The following is a 17,784-nucleotide window of genomic DNA, read 5'->3' as shown; positions in this document are numbered from 1 at the left end:
CTGTCCATTATGCAATGGTTGCCCATTCATTCCTTTGCTGCTTCCCTAGCAACCACCATTCTACTTCCTGTCACTGTGTATTTCACCATTCTAGGTATTTCATATAAACAGAGTCATGTAGTATTTGTCTTTTTGTGACTGACTTATTTTCTTTTTTTAAAAAAGTTATTTTTGACTGTGCTGGGTCTTTGTTGCTGCATGAGCTTTTCTCTGGCTCACTGCATCATTGACTCAATGGACATGAGTTTTGAGCAAACTCCGGGAGACAGTGAAGGACAGGGAAGCCTGGCATCCTGCAGTCCATGGTGTTGCAAAGAGTCAGACATGACTAAGCAACTGAACAACAAATCATGGAAGCCAAATAATAATTAAAATTATTTATTGTATCATTATGCACATTGATGGAAAGCATTATAGACAGAAGAGTTTCTTTCCCATCATAAGATTATTTACATCCATTTATTTAGCTAGGAACACTAGCTTGAAGAGGTACTGGTATATTCTATTTGAAATTATTTCTCTAGAGCAAACCATTGTCTTACAGTTGGAGCATGTTGAAGAAATTGTTTTCTCATAAGCTTTTTTTTATTCTTTTGAGTCTCAATCACTGAGTTCAAGGGACTTTGAGAGAATCCTGGTGTCCTGAATGTCCTGATGAATACGCTGAAGTCAAGCATTGTATTTGTATTCTGATAATATTCTTAGATCCATACAAGTGTTGGTTTGTGGAGCTCATATTTCTCCCACCAGTACTATGACATTTGAAGAACATTTGTTGTGAAAGTTTGACACCAATTTTCACACCGCTGTGCTTCCTGTCCCATTTTCTTCCTTGATTGTTCTTTTGCTCTTGTTCACCTCTCTGCTGTTGCCTGAGAACTTGTTTGGTTGACAGACTACATCTTCTTCTTGCCATGCATTGGTAGTTTCCTGCCAGGTATCTAAGTCACCTGATTCAGGAGACTGGTGAATAAAAGGCATATGGTGTGTAGCTGCTAATCTATTAGAGAAACCTGTGCTGCCCACTGGGATGCCAAAGTCTAATGGTTCTGTCTTCTTAATGATTTCCTGAGTTTTCCTTTTAGTCGATGTCATGTCCTTAAAATAGTCAGAGTCCAGTTGTTCTAAAGCTTTTTGCTGTGTTGTCACATTCTCATTTCCTCCTTCAGTCTTTACACACCTGTGGGTGCATCTTCATCCCAGAACCCTTCCACACCTGTCTGCTAAGGAGCTGATGAATAATCAACTCTAGTTGGCAAGTTATTTGATCTCCTCTTAATTTCTGTCCTCTGCCAGATCTGCATACTAATCTCTTTAGGAATGAGAATACTGTTGCTGGGTGGGTTTGTACTTTAAATAATCAAAACTGTGATGATGGCCCTGGTGGGGATCAAAACTGGACCCTTCCTCTCCCCATCTTCCCAGCAGAGGCTCCAGTCAAATTACTCTTTAATTAATATATTAAACCAATTTGATATGTCTTGGTTTTTTATGGTTTCATTGTGATGTGTCTAGATGGAGATTGATTTTTATTTATCCTGATTTGAACTTTTAAAAATTTATTTATTTTAATTTGAGGAGAATTGGCTTACATCTATTTCTGCTTTATTGACTATGCCAAAGCCTTTGACTGTGTGGATCACAATAAACTGTGGAAAATTCTGAAAGAGATGGGAATACCAGGCAACCTGATCTGCCTCTTGAGAAATTTGTATGCAGGTCAGGAAGCAACAGTTAGAACTGGACATGGAACAACAGACTGGTTCCAAATAGGAAAAGGAGTTCGTCAAGGCTGTATATTGTCACCCCGTTTATTTAACTTATATGCAGAATACATCATGAGAAACGCTGGACTGGAAGAAACACAAGCTGGAATCAAGATTGCTGGGAGAAATATCAGTAACCTCAGATATGCAGATGACACCACCCTTACGGCAGAAAGTGAAGAGGAACTCAAAAGCCTCTTGATGAAAGTGAAAGTGGAGAGTGAAAAAGTTGGCTTAAAGCTCAACATTCAGAAAACGAAGATGATGGCATCCGGTCCCATCACTTCATGGGAAATAGATGGGGAAACAGTGGAAAAAGTGTCAGACTTTATTTTTCTGGGCTCCAAAATCACTGCAGATGGTGACTGCAGCCATGAAATTAAAAGACGCTTACTCCTTGGAAGGAAAGTTATGACCAACCTAGATAGCATATTCAAAAGCAGAGACATTACTTTGCCAACAAAGGTTCATCTAGTCAAGGCTGTGGTTTTTCCTGTGGTCATGTATGGATGTGAGAGTTGGACTGTGAAGAAGGCTGAGCGCCAAAGAATTGATGCTTTTGAACTGTGGTGTTGGAGAAGACTCTTGAGAGTCCCTTGGATTGCAAGGAGATCCACCCAGTCCATTCTGAAGGAGATCAGCCCTGGGATTTCTTTGGAAGGAATGATGCTAAAGCTGAAACTCCAGTACTTTGGCCACCTCATGCGAAGAGTTGACTCATTGGAAAAGACTCTGATGCTGGGAGGGATTGGGGGCAGGAGGAGAAGGGGACGACAGAGGATGAGATGGCTGGATGGCATCACTGACTCGATGGACGTGAGTCTCAGTGAACTCTGGGAGTTGGTGATGGACAGGGAGGCCTGGTGTGCTGCGATTCATGGGGTCGCAAAGAGTCGGTCATGACTGAGCAACTGATCTGATCTGATCTGATCTGATAAGCTGTTTGTATATTTTGGAAATTAAACTGTGCATCATTTGCAGATATTTTCTCGCAGTCCGTAGATTGTCAGACATGATTCTTAAACTGTGGTCCCTGGGCCAGCAGCTGCAATACCACGCACATTCTCAGGCGCTACTCCAGAACTACTGAATCAGAAACTCTGAGGCTGGGGCCCAGCTATCTGTATTTTAATCAGCTCCCTTCAGCCACATCAGAGTGTTTCCGATGCTTGTTCTAGTTTGTGACTTGCTGCTCTAAGAGATGAAGTAACTGAAGGAAGCTTTCATTCAGGCAGAGGTTGAGAGGATGATAGAAGACCCCCAGGCAGGGCATTTATGATCATTCTGAGCATCGTGCGTGGACTAGGCTCTGGAGATGCTGTAGCGACCCAGCAGTCCTGGTTGGTGAGGGGGAGAGAAGAAGGGAAAGAAGCAGAACTGACAGGCAGTCAGGCAGTTATGATGGATGGCAGCAGGATGGGAGGGTCAAGGAAAGCTTTCCTCAAGCAGACATCTAAGTCTCAAAAATCAGTTGGAATTAGTTAGATATAAAGGGTGGGAGGGCTTCTCAGGTGGCTCAGTAGTAAAGAATCCGCCTCCCAGTGCAAGAGAGGAGGGTTCCATCCCTGTGTTGGGAAGATCTCCTGGAGAAGGAAATGGCAACCCACTCCATTAATCTTGCAGGGGAAGTCCCATGGACAGAGGAGCCTGGCAGGGCTATAGTCCATGGGGTCGCAAAGAGTGGGAAAGGACTTAGTGACTAAACAACAACAAAAGGGTGGGAATGCTATTCCAAGTGTACTGACTAGTTTGTAGCAAGGCCCTGCAGATGTATCTGGGGAGAGTTCAGTCTTGATGGAAGGTGAAACAGCTGAGTAGGGGGCAGGGGAGGAATCAGATTGGGGGGGGGGGCGGCGCGGGGGAGGGGAGGAAGTGGGAGGCAAGTCTCTGCCTTCAGAGCAAATGAAGGAGCTTTAGGGGCTTCCCTGATGGCTCAGATGGTAAAGCGTCTGCCCGCAATGCAGAAGACCGGGGTTCGATCCCTGGGTCGGCAAGATCCCCTGGAGAAGGAAATGGCAACCCACTCCAGTAGTCTTGCCTGGAAAATTCCATGGACGGAGGAGCGTGGTAGGCTAAAGTCCATGGGGTTGCAAAGAGTCGGACACGACTGAGCAACTTCACTTAATAGCAATTGAGAAAAAGCCCTCTGGCTTTCGTGTGGAGTGGCACTAGAGAAGATAGTTGGGGAGGGGGGGAGCAGAGACCCAGGAGTGTCAGGCCCTAGACCCAGCCCGCTTCTGACCTTCAAGGCAGCTGTAGAGATTCAGACCCCAATCACAGTTTTGGGCTGGTGGCGGTTCCAAGGCCGGTGTTGCCGCCTCCGAGGCCAAGGGGTGGGGCTGGAGAGAGAACTGCCCCCACCATCTTCCGCTACTGGCCCACCCCGATGGCCCCGCCCCTACAGCCGCCCCGCCCCCAGCCCCGCCTCTCCGCAGCTGCTGGCTGGAGAAAGTCAGGCTCTGGGCTGCAATCCTGGGTTGCTCTTCCCTTCCTTGTTGCCTTTCCCTGCCAATGTGGCTGAGGCTGCGGGGCTCCTGGGGCCTCTCCTCCCAGACTTTCAGGGACAGGCTCTGGATGTGGTCAGGGATCCCTAGGCTGGAGGGCAGGAGACTTCCGTTGCTGTCCCTTATTCCTGCCAACCAGGCTGTCGGTGGTAGCCGAGCACTGCCCCAGCCTGACCAGGTTGCCTGGCAGTGTGGGCTCTGGCTGGGCAGTTTCCGGCTCCAGCTGTCCTTACCAGAAAAACGTCAGTTTGACTGAACCCTTTGAAATCTGTTTGGGATTTCTAGTCGCGGGAAGAACACTGAAAGATCATTAACCACCTGTGAAGGGGAGCTTTCTGTGTGTTCTGAAACCTCCGCAGGACTTACCAGCTGTCTTATGCGCTGAACCTTCAGCAAGGGGACCTCTTATTCTTCCTCTTTTTACTTAGATGTACTTTCTGGCCCCGTTCTCCTCCATCTGGTATCCAGACTCATTTCTCACTATGCTTTGCAATGCAAAGAGGGTCTCAAAAGGATGGGCTTCCCCGGTGGCTCAGCAGTGGTTTGATCCCTTGGGTTGGGAAGATCCCTTAGAGGAGGGCATAGCAACCCACTCCAGTATTCTTGCCTGGAGAATCTCAAGGACAGAGGAGCCTGGTGGGCTATCGTTCATAGGGTCGCAAAGAGTTGGACATGACTGAAGTGACTGAGCATGCACACATGCTAGAATGGATGTTCAATATTTTTAAATTTTGTTCAGGAATAGAATAAGAGATGTTTAAAAAAATACCATTTAGGGCTCTCCTGGTGGCTCAATGGTAAAGAATCCATATCTCAATGCAGGGGACACAGGTTTGATCCCTGATCCGGGCAGATCCCACATGCAGAACAACTAAGCCCGTGTACCACAACTATGGAACCTGCACTCTAGTGCCTACAAGCCGCAGCTACTGATCCCACGCACCTCAAGCACTGAAGCCTGCACCCCAGATCCCTGTTCCACAACAAGAGAGGCCACAGCACCGCAGCTAGAGAGCAGCTCCTGCTCGCTGAAACTAGATAAAGTCAGGGCAGCAGTAAAGACCCAGCTCAGCCAAAAATAAGTAAGTAAACAATTTGTAAAAATATTGTTGAGAGATCAATTAATGACAGGCCTTGAATTATATAGGGATGGAGTATATACAAGAGGGTCAGGGACAGCGTAAGTGCGTTGAAGTGGTGAATGAAGCCATGAATAGTGGAGAAAGAGAGTGCTAGGAGGTGGCCCATCTGGCCTTGAATATGGGGTAAAACCATGGGCACTGAGGAGCCACTGATGGTTTTTGAGCAGGAGAGTGACACAATATTGCTAGTCACTGTACCAGTGTAAATGTTGTATGCCCCATAGGGTCCTGCTTGATTATATCAACAAATCATCGCCATTGGGCTTCCTAAAAGAAAAGTGGTATGTATTTCTGAGTTGAAAGCAATCGCTTTTGCCTTGTGCATAATTTTTTCTACCTGTTTATCATCTTTGGTGGGGCTTCCCAGGTAGTACGAGTAAAATCCACCTGCCAATGCAGGAGACACAAGAGATGCAGGTTCAATCCTTGGATTGGGAAGATCCCCTGGAGGAGGGCACAGCAACCCATTCCAGTATTCTTACCTGGAGAACCCATGGACAGAGGAGCCTGGCGGGCTACACTCCATACGGTTGCAAAGAGTGATGTGACTGAGCACACACACGCATGTCTCTGCCAAGCTCCCTGCTGGTGTGAAATACTGAACTCCAGATTTTAAAAATTTATTTAGGGGCAAGAGAATTAAAATGTAGGGCTTCCCTGGTGGCTTGGATGGTAAAGAATCTGCCTGCAGTGCAGGAGACCCAGGTTTGATCTCTGGGTCAGTAAGGTCCCTAGAGAAGGGAATGGCCACTCGCTCTAGTATTCTTGGAGAATTCCATGGACAGAGGAGCCTGGCTGGATGACAGTCCATGGGTTCGCAAAGAGTCAGATACAACTGAGTGACAAACACTTTCTAACACAAAAGAACTAAAGAGGAAGGAGCAAGGAGAAAAGAGATGATACAGGTAGCAATGGGACAGGGTGGAAGAGAGAAGACTATCATGGATTTTCCTGGGGTCACCACCCAGTCAGTTTTCCAAGCAGCTTGAGGAGCAGCCAGGAGTGAATGAGGGCTGCGTGCCACATATTCTGAGCTTGGTGCCACGTATTACGGACTGGGGGCCACATATTGTGGGCTGGGGGGCCACGTGGCAGAAACAGTCCCATTGAGTCATGGGACGCACAGCCTCATTGCTTTGTAAAGCTTGGTGTGAGGAGTATTTTTGTTTTTTACAGCCCAGCTGTCTGTGTAATGACTTCCTTCCCTCGGCCTTGTTCACTGAGGTGTCCCTGGGCGACCAGCTGAGTCACCACATTCCTTGCAGCTTAAAACACTGGCCCAAGCACAGGGGCCTGGCTCCTTCATGTAGGTGGGACCTTTGAAGTCTGCTGGAGGGTGCGGAAAGACAGGCTACAGAGCTCCCATCTCTCACCTGTACCTCTCCCCCAAAACATGGTTTAAAAAGCAAGTGAAAATAGAAAGTCCATCTGTTAAACACTACGCAATGGCCACAGCCTGAAAAAAAATTATTTATCAGCAAACATGAAGTCATATAGGACTTCCCCTATTGCCCAGCAGATAAAGAATCCACCTGCAACTCAGAAGACATAGGAGACATGGGGTCGACCACTGGGTCAGGAAGATCCCTTGAAGGAGTAAATGGCAACCCACTCCAGTACTCTTGCCTGGGAAATCCCATGGACAGAGGAGCCTGGTGGGCTGCAGTCCAAAGGTTTGCAAAGAGTCAGACATGACTGAGTGACTAAGCACACAGCAAATGAAGTAAATGTCAAATAGAATGCAGGGAAGTGGGGAGATGAGGGGTGACCAAGAACTGACACCCCTGCCCTCTGTCCTGTTGCAGCGTGAAGGGTCCGAAATCCAAGTGAAGAGACTGGGAACTCTCATGCCCAGCTGGAATGGGATGGAAACTTGCTCAGCTCTTCTCTAAAATAAACAATAAGCAGGCAGTTTTCAGTAAAAATAAGGATGTATTGGCAGAAAGTTCAGGAATCTTATTCCCTGAAATATGTTTTAAAGAAAGCTTGGTCAGGTATATAAGAAGACAAGGTGGAGATTATTTATGATAGTCTTGTTCATGGCATAGGTGAGCAGGAAGCAAAAATGAGTTAGTAAACTATGATGGAGGCTGACCTTGGAATTCTACACATCACTGAGAAACTATTTGTTAGGTGTACATACAACAGCATGGATGTAGTGTTAAGTGGGGGAAATCAGTAAAAGAGATTTAAGGCATAATATTTTCCCAGTCTTATTGAGATATGACTGATGTACAGTAAACCACATGTATTTAAAGAGTACGATTTGAGTTTTGACATGTGTAGATACCCATGAAACCATTGCCGCAATCAAGCTAATGAATATAGCCATCTCCTGGCAAAGTATGGAGTAGATCTATATGTATTAAAATGAACAGATGTTGAATACCGATTAAGATAGGAAAAAAGTTCAGCAGCGTGTGCAATATAATCCCATAGTTAAAACAAAAAATGTGTAGATACCCTGAAAAATCTGGAGTGATATAAACCAAAATAAACTGTATTTGTTATTGTTGTGTAGACACTTAGCCGTGTTCGACTTTTTGCGACCCCCATGGACTGTAGCCCACTATGTTCCTCTGTCTATGTAATTTTCCAGACAAGAATACTGGAGTGGGTTGCCATTTCCTTCTCCAGGAGATCTTCCAACCTAGGGATCGAACCTGGGTCTTCTGCACTGTCAATCAGTTCGGTTCAGTTCAGTCACTCAGTCGTGTCCGACTCTTTGCGACCCCATGAATCGCAGCACGCCAGGCCTCCCTGTCCATCACCATCTCCCGGAGTTCACTCAAACTCATATCCATTGAGTCGGTGATGCCATCCAACCATCTCATCCTCTGTCGTCCCCTTCTCCTCCTGCCCCCAATCCCTCCCAGCATCAGAGTCTTTTCCAAAGAGTCAGCTCTTCGCGTGAGGTGGCCAAAGTACTGGAGTTTCAGCTTCAGCATCATTCCTTCCAAAGAAATCCCAGGGCTGATTTCCTTTAGAATGGACTGGGTGGATCTCCTTGCAGTCCAGGGGACTCTTAAGAGTCTTCTCCAACATCACAGTTCAAAAGCATCAATTCTTCGGCGCTCAGCCTTCTTCACAGTCCAACTCTCACATCCATACATGACCACAGGAAAAACCATAGCCTTGACTAGACGGACCTTTGTTGGCAAAGTAATGTCTCTGCTTTTGAATATGCTATCTAGGTTGGTCATAACTTTCCTTCTAAGGAGTAAGCGTCTTTTCATTTCATGGCTGCGGTCACCATCTGCAGTGATTTTGGAGCCCCCAAAAAATAAAGTCTGACACTATTTCCACTGTTTCCCCATCTATTTCCCATGAAGTCATGGGACCAGATGCCATGATCTTCGTTTTCTGAATGTTGAGCTTTAAGCCAACTTTTTCACTTAGGCAGAGTCTTTACCGTCTGAGCCACCAGGGCAGCCCCTGGTGGTTAATATAGGTTTTATATAAAGGTCACCACTAAGTGTGTGTCCTTTGGTGTCTGGCTTCTTTCACTCCATGTGATTTATTAGAGTCTTCCATGTTGTGTGAAGCTGTAGTTCATTCACTTTTAGCGCAGCATATAGCAGCATTCCATTGGGTGAATATACCAAAATTTATTTACCCCTTCAACTACTAATTGACATTTGGGTCATTTCCAATTTAGAGCTACTACAAATAATGCTGCTGGGAGCATTTTGGTACATGTCTGCTGCTCTGCCTTAGCATGTATTACAGTACGGTTCCAAGTCATTTACATCTATAATCTTGTTATTTCTCTTCTATTTGGCCTACCTGGATTTTGCTCCTGTTTTCTTTTTTTTCTCCTTTTGGATCAGCCAAGTGTTTTCAATGATTGCATTTTATCTTCTGCATTAGATTTTTTAAAGTGTGTTAAAACATATATAATCCCAAGTTTACCATTATAAGTATGTTTAAATGTGCAGTTCACTGGTTTTAAGTACATTCACATCTTTGTGCAGCCAATCTCCAGAACCATTTTCATCTTGCAAAACTGATATGCTCTGTCCATTATGCAATGGTTGCCCATTCATTCCTTTGCTGCTTCCCTAGCAACCACCATTCTACTTCCTGTCACTGTGTATTTCACCATTCTAGGTATTTCATATAAACAGAGTCATGTAGTATTTGTCTTTTTGTGACTGACTTATTTTCTTTTTTTAAAAAAGTTATTTTTGACTGTGCTGGGTCTTTGTTGCTGCATGAGCTTTTCTCTGGCTCACTGCATCATTGACTCAATGGACATGAGTTTTGAGCAAACTCCGGGAGACAGTGAAGGACAGGGAAGCCTGGCATCCTGCAGTCCATGGTGTTGCAAAGAGTCAGACATGACTAAGCAACTGAACAACAAATCATGGAAGCCAAATAATAATTAAAATTATTTATTGTATCATTATGCACATTGATGGAAAGCATTATAGACAGAAGAGTTTCTTTCCCATCATAAGATTATTTACATCCATTTATTTAGCTAGGAACACTAGCTTGAAGAGGTACTGGTATATTCTATTTGAAATTATTTCTCTAGAGCAAACCATTGTCTTACAGTTGGAGCATGTTGAAGAAATTGTTTTCTCATAAGCTTTTTTTTATTCTTTTGAGTCTCAATCACTGAGTTCAAGGGACTTTGAGAGAATCCTGGTGTCCTGAATGTCCTGATGAATACGCTGAAGTCAAGCATTGTATTTGTATTCTGATAATATTCTTAGATCCATACAAGTGTTGGTTTGTGGAGCTCATATTTCTCCCACCAGTACTATGACATTTGAAGAACATTTGTTGTGAAAGTTTGACACCAATTTTCACACCGCTGTGCTTCCTGTCCCATTTTCTTCCTTGATTGTTCTTTTGCTCTTGTTCACCTCTCTGCTGTTGCCTGAGAACTTGTTTGGTTGACAGACTACATCTTCTTCTTGCCATGCATTGGTAGTTTCCTGCCAGGTATCTAAGTCACCTGATTCAGGAGACTGGTGAATAAAAGGCATATGGTGTGTAGCTGCTAATCTATTAGAGAAACCTGTGCTGCCCACTGGGATGCCAAAGTCTAATGGTTCTGTCTTCTTAATGATTTCCTGAGTTTTCCTTTTAGTCGATGTCATGTCCTTAAAATAGTCAGAGTCCAGTTGTTCTAAAGCTTTTTGCTGTGTTGTCACATTCTCATTTCCTCCTTCAGTCTTTACACACCTGTGGGTGCATCTTCATCCCAGAACCCTTCCACACCTGTCTGCTAAGGAGCTGATGAATAATCAACTCTAGTTGGCAAGTTATTTGATCTCCTCTTAATTTCTGTCCTCTGCCAGATCTGCATACTAATCTCTTTAGGAATGAGAATACTGTTGCTGGGTGGGTTTGTACTTTAAATAATCAAAACTGTGATGATGGCCCTGGTGGGGATCAAAACTGGACCCTTCCTCTCCCCATCTTCCCAGCAGAGGCTCCAGTCAAATTACTCTTTAATTAATATATTAAACCAATTTGATATGTCTTGGTTTTTTATGGTTTCATTGTGATGTGTCTAGATGGAGATTGATTTTTATTTATCCTGATTTGAACTTTTAAAAATTTATTTATTTTAATTTGAGGAGAATTGGCTTACATCTATTTCTGCTTTATTGACTATGCCAAAGCCTTTGACTGTGTGGATCACAATAAACTGTGGAAAATTCTGAAAGAGATGGGAATACCAGGCAACCTGATCTGCCTCTTGAGAAATTTGTATGCAGGTCAGGAAGCAACAGTTAGAACTGGACATGGAACAACAGACTGGTTCCAAATAGGAAAAGGAGTTCGTCAAGGCTGTATATTGTCACCCCGTTTATTTAACTTATATGCAGAATACATCATGAGAAACGCTGGACTGGAAGAAACACAAGCTGGAATCAAGATTGCTGGGAGAAATATCAGTAACCTCAGATATGCAGATGACACCACCCTTACGGCAGAAAGTGAAGAGGAACTCAAAAGCCTCTTGATGAAAGTGAAAGTGGAGAGTGAAAAAGTTGGCTTAAAGCTCAACGTTCAGAAAACGAAGATTATGGCATCCGGTCCCATCACTTCATGGGAAATAGATGGGGAAACAGTGGAAAAAATGTCAGACTTTATTTTTCTGGGCTCCAAAATCACTGCAGATGGTGACTGCAGCCATGAAATTAAAAGACGCTTACTCCTTGGAAGGAAAGTTATGACCAACCTAGATAGCATATTCAAAAGCAGAGACATTACTTTGCCAACAAAGGTTTGTCTAGTCAAGGCTATGGTTTTTCCTGTGGTCATGTATGGATGTGAGAGTTGGACTGTGAAGAAGGCTGAGCGCCAAAGAATTGATGCTTTTGAACTGTGGTGTTGGAGAAGACTCTTGAGAGTCCCTTGGACTGCAAGGAGATCCACCCAGTCCATTCTGAAGGAGATCAGCCCTGGGATTTCTTTGGAAGGAATGATACTGAAGCTGAAACTCCAGTACTTTGGCCACCTCATTGGAAGAGTTGACTTATTGGAAAAGACTCTGATGCTGGGAGGGATTGGGGGCAGGAGGAGAAGGGGACGACAGAGGATGAGATGGCTGGATGGCATCACCGACTCGATGGACGTGAGTCTGGGTGAACTCTGGGAGTTGGTGATGGACAGGGAGGCCTGGCGTGCTGCGATTCATGGGGTTGCAAAGAGTCGGACACGACTGAGTGACTGATCTGATCTGATGATATCAGATATCATATCTTATATCTTTCATAAGTTCTAGAGAATCCTCAGACACTATCTTTTCAAATATTGCTTTTATCTCATCCTTTCTCTTTTTCCTGTAGAAACAATCTTAAGGTTAGAACGATGTAAATTTTTTCCAAAGAGCTTAAAAAAATTTTTGTTTTTACTAACCCTTTGAAGTGCTAACAGTTCAGGATCCCTTTAATCTGTATTCAGAGTTTCACATTATGTAGACAACTCAGATGACTTGAAGCCAGGCTGCATCTGTGTAAGGAATGGATGACTTCCAGTTCACATCTTAAAGTTCTTCAGGATCCTAGGTTAAAGAGTTCTGTTGGCTGGGAACTTGCATATCACACTGAGGAGTCTAAGAAGGGGTGGGCAGTTGTGGATTTGTCAAGTCTGATTGATCAGAGGCAGCATTTTGTTACTATTTTTTAATTGAAGTATAGCTGATTTACAATGTGTTAATTTCTGCTGTAAAGTGATTCAGTTGTACATATACATATGTACATTCCTTTTAAAAAATATTGTCTTCCATTATGGTTTATCATAGGATATTGACTATCCTTTGATATACAGCAGGACCTTGCTGTTTATCCAGTCTATGTTTAAAAGCTTTCATCTGCTAACCCAGCCTCCCACTCCGTCCCTCTCCTAGGTCCTTCTCCTTGGCGACCACCAGTCTGCTCTCTCTGTCTGCTTTTCTATTTCTGTCTCATAGGTTCATTTGTTTCATATTTTAGATTCTACAGATAAGTGATATCATATATAGTATTTGTCTTTCTGACTTAACATCACTTAGTATCATCATCTCTAGTTGCATCCATGTTGCTGCAAATGGCATCATATCATTCTTTTTTATGGCCCAGTAGTATTCCATTGTACATATGCATCACATCTTCTTTATCCATTCCTCTCTTGATGGATATTCAGGTTGTTTCCATGTCAGACTATTGTGAATAGTGCTGCGATGAACATAGGGGTGCATGCATCTTTTCAAATAATAGTTTTGTCTGGAGGTATGCCCAGGAGCGGGATTGCTCGATCATATGGTAATTCTATTTTTAGTTTTCTGAGGAACTTCCATACTGTTCTCCACAGTGGCTGTACCAACTTACACTAATGTGCAGCTTGTTGAATTCTAGTGCTGTGGCCCATTGTGGGAAAAGGAGGAAGGCAGGCTGGGCTAGATTGCTGCTGCTGCTGCTGCTAAGTCGCTTCAGTCCTGTCCGACTCTGTGCAACCCCATAGACGGCAGCCCACCAGGCTTCCCATCCCTGGGATTCTCCAGGCAAGAACACTGGAGTGGGTTGCCATTTCCTTCTCCAATGCATGAAAGTGAAAAGTGAAAGTGAAGTCGCTCAGTCACATCCGACTCTTAGCGACCCCACGGACTGCAGCCTTACCAGGCTCCTCTGTCCATGGGATTTTCTAGGCAAAAGTACTGGAGTGGGGTGCCATTGCCTTCTCCGGGGCTAGACTAGGGCTAGGGAAACACAACCAGCCACAGAGATGGGTGGTCATGGCCAAGGTAGACTAATGCACAGGGTCTATCAGGTGAGGAGGGGAGGCGAGAAGCCAGGACTGTAGAGAAGATGCAGATGTGACTAGGGTGGCTCTGAATGCGAGGCCTCTGTTCACCGGGGCCAGAAGCAGAAGCAAGTTCTCTTCCGTGATTCTGGGCAGCTTGGCTGGCCAGTGTCTCCTCCAGGCCAACCAGCAGCTGGGCACTCTGGACAGCTTCATTATTGTTCTGTCTACATCCATTGTGAGCCTGCCATTCTGAACTGCACCCAGCAGGTTGTCCCTGCACCTGTATTGAAGGGTTCCTAGAATGCAGCTCAAATTATTACCAGCACCTTCAAGGCCCTGCATGATCTGGCTGGCCCCTGTCCACCTCTGCAGCCTGACCTCCCTCTATTCGCCTCACTATCCATGTGCCTTCTTCCTCTTTGTTTAAACCACCATGTACCCTGGATGGCTTCAGGGTCTATGCATGAGTCCTCTACAGGGAGCACCCCTCTCCCATATTTTCCTACTGTGATGGGCTAAATGTGTATGTACCTGCAAAATTCATACGTCTAAGCCCTGACTCCCAGTGTGGCAATACTGGGAGTAAGGAAATAATTAAAGTTGAATGAGATCATGAGAGTGGGATCCTGATCCAGGACAGTTAGTGTCCTTATAAGAAGAGATACCAGAAAGTTCATTCTCCTCTCTCCATGCTCATATATGAGGACACAGCAATAAAGAAGCCACATTCTAGTCAGGAAGAGAGTCCTCACCAGAAACTGCATGTGATGGAAACTTGATCTTGGAATTCCAGCCTCAAGAATTTGAAGAATATTACTTTCTGCTGTTTTAAGTCATCTGGTCAAAGGTATTTTGTTATGGCAGCCCAAGCACACCAATACATCCAGTTTAATTAGATCTCATATTTCCCTAAACATTTTCTTTTTTTTTGCCATATTGGGTCTTAGTTGCTGGGTGCAGGTTGCCCTGGGCATATGGGACCTTAGTTCTCCAAACAGAGATCAAAACCACATACACTGCATTGGCAGGGGGATTCTTAACCACTGGACCACCAGGGAACTCTCCCTCTAAGCATCTTTGATCCAAAGTCTCCTATTTCTGGGATCTTGTGGTACGAGGCACCATGTAAGACTTCTACTTTTGATTATTTGATCAATGTCTGCCTGACATACTAGACTTACTGTAAATTCCATGAAGGTTTCTGGTTTTATTCAAAGCTACACACCCAGAACCCAGTACACAGCCAGGTATGTAGTAGGTACACAATACATATTTACTGGGAAAGAGAATGGTGGGGGGAACAGACAGTGCCTCGGGCTGGGGCATTTTATGGACATTCAAGTTCATCTCTGGTCCTTCAGCACCCCTTTAGCCCTCTCTACCGACAAAGCCTAACATTGTGCCCCTGACAAGAGAGACATGTTAGCAGAATTCAGCTCCAGCATCACAAAGCATGGCAAGGAAGGATGGATTGCAAGGAAGGATGGATTTAGAGCAGAGAGACAACAAATTGGCAGAACTGGATTCAGAACTTTTACTTAAAATGATGGATGGGACTTTCTTTTTAACTTTTGAGTTCTCATCACACATCAGACACCATGTTAATAGCAACATGTGGATTATCTCATCCAATTCTCACAAAAACATTAGGGGGTTAAGTCAGTTACTCGAGCTCATACAGCAAGTTAAGTGGGGAAGACAGGATTCAAACTCAGGAGTTCTGGGTTTAAATCCTACTTACTTACACACTACACTAACTGCCTCTGGGGGATGGGAATGCCTCTGGGATGTTTAAATTCCAGACTTTTTAAAGGCAAGATAAGGATTAACCATGAAATGAGCTATGAGGCTTCCCTGGTGGTCCAGTGGTTAAGAATCCTCCTTGCAATGCAGGGGACACTGGTTCGATTCCTGGTCCAGGAAGATCCCACCTGCCACAGGGCAAATAAGCCCGTGCACCACAACTACTGAGCCTGTGCTCCACAGTAAGAGGAGCCACTGCAAAGAGAAGCTCGTGCACTGCAACGGGAGAGCAGCCCCTGCTCACACAGCTAAAGAAACCCCGCATGCAGCAATGAAGACCCAGGACTACTAAAGATAAAGAAATAGAATTTTTTTTTTTTAAAGAAATGAACCATGTATTGTTGATTAAACTAAAGGGGTCTCTCACTACCCTGGTTCCATAGAATTCTCTTCCTTCTAATCCTCAGTTCATGGCTAGTTACTGCCTTCTCTGTGCTCTGAGGCACTGTGATAACCTCATTCTTGACAAGGAGCCGGCATAGAAATCAAGGAGAATGTTTTACCTTCTCTTCCTGCAATTGTTTACAGCTCAGACTCCCGCTTGTGGTTCTATGGCACTGGCTCCTGCTCAGAGCTGTGCAGTGAATGTAGCATTCAAATAGCCATCGTTAGAATGCTTTTGGTTTCAACTAATTAAAAAAACATCCAGCTCAAGTTAGAATCAATAATAGAGGGAATGCATTGATTTATGTGACCTGATTGGTAAGTGGGATTCAGGTGAGCTTTGGTTGGCATTCCAACACTCTTTTCTCTTCAGTTCTTTCCACGTTTCCTGATTTCATGGGTTGGCTTCATCTTTAGCCTGGCTCTTCTCATTGTACCAGAATAGCTGAAATGGTTCTTTACTGACATCCAGGGAGGGAGTGAAGGCTTTTACCCAACTGTTGTGAAGAGGTAAATATTGAGTGCTGATAGATGTAATCCTGGATAAAAGGTCTGTCTTTGCAGCAGTCAGTACAAGGTATATTGTGCGATGGACTGTAGTCCGTCAGGCTCTTCTGTCCATGGGGATTTTCCAGGCAAGATTCCTGGAGTGGGTTGCCATTTCCTTCTCCAGGGAGTCTTCTCACCCCAGGGATTGAACACATGTCTCTTGAATACTCCTATATTGGCAGGCGGGTTTTTTACCACTACCACCACCTGGGAAGACCAAGTCAATTGATTTGAAGCTCTACACTTGCACGTGGGAGATGGGGGTCCAGCCCACCCGAACTGCCTCAGGGCTGTACCATGGGAAGTGGGGTATACTGGATGTTAGGAAGGTGCATCTGTCAGGATAGGCTAGGTTTTGCTTTGGTAACACACAAGCCCTGGCCTTGCTTTTCAAACAGCAAAGGTTTGTTTCTTGCTTATACTGTATGTCTGCTTGGGTCATTATGCTGTGTTTTCTCACTCCAGGACCCGGACTGATGGAGCTGTCACCTCCTCAAGCGTGGTCTATGGCTGTGGCTGAGGGAAAGAAAGCATAAAAAACTGCTTTCTAGCTCTTAAAGTTTGGGCTGAGAGCGATGTGCTTCTACTTGCAATGTAGGGACCAAAACAAGGCCCATGGCCACTCCTGACTCCAAGCTGTGATGAAGTATAACCCCATCACGTGCCTGGGAAACAAACCAGAATTATCTGGTGATGCAACATTAATGTCAACTAACACAAAGGGCTTACGGAGCCCACCCCAGCTTTTCCCTACTTTTTATTGGGAAAAAAAACTTTGATTGCTACATTTAAAAAAAAAAGAGACCTTCATACTGTGCAGAAATCAGGTGTTTTCCTGATTTCTGATCAAATGTCTCTCAGTTATTTTGCCATTAAGCAGAATCAATGGATCTGTGAGGGACTTCCCTTAAGATACCTCAACTCAAAATAATGCCCTTTTTGTGGTCTTGATCAACACAAGTGGATTCCTAGTGAAACTCATGACTTGTAAGCCGACGCCGATTGTTCTGGGGGAGGGGGACACCTTACTTAAACTAGGCCAGTTAGGGCCTCTTTTCTGGGATTTTGGAATTGGAATGATCAGGGATTTTTCATGTCTCTCATGTCTCTCTGGATCATTGGAAGTGGCTGGGAGATAGATTTCCCATTGGAAGCAGAGGAAACAAGTTTGCAAGGAGAGTCTTACTGGCAACTCTTGCTATGCTTCCATTTCATCCAAAAGCCCAGCTGGGTTCTTGCTGCTGGCCTAAGAATCCATTCCCACCTCCCCCTGTCCCCACTTCCAAAAGCTTTAAGATCAATTCCCCTCTTGTTTTTCTTAAACTGGGTTCATGGGTTACTGGTAACTTGTAGCCAGAAAACTCCTAATCGATACATGTTCTTTGCCTC

The 17,784-nt window shown here is 44.6% G+C and overlaps 2 pseudogenes; both read right to left on the bottom strand.

Annotated features, from left to right (window-relative positions):
* Positions 1 to 362: 362 nt before the first annotated feature.
* On the bottom strand, positions 363 to 7,714 carry LOC112449238 (receptor-binding cancer antigen expressed on SiSo cells-like; annotated as a pseudogene).
* Positions 7,715 to 9,790: 2,076 nt separating this feature from the next.
* LOC101907049 (receptor-binding cancer antigen expressed on SiSo cells-like) lies at positions 9,791 to 13,893 on the bottom strand (annotated as a pseudogene).
* Between the last annotated feature and the right edge of the window lie 3,891 nt (positions 13,894 to 17,784).

Source organism: Bos taurus, chromosome 13, assembly GCF_002263795.3.
Source record: "Bos taurus isolate L1 Dominette 01449 registration number 42190680 breed Hereford chromosome 13, ARS-UCD2.0, whole genome shotgun sequence".
NCBI lineage: Eukaryota > Metazoa > Chordata > Mammalia > Artiodactyla > Bovidae > Bos > Bos taurus.
The sequence above is the reverse complement of the archived record's forward strand: the minus strand, read 5'-3'. Positions and strand labels throughout refer to the sequence as shown.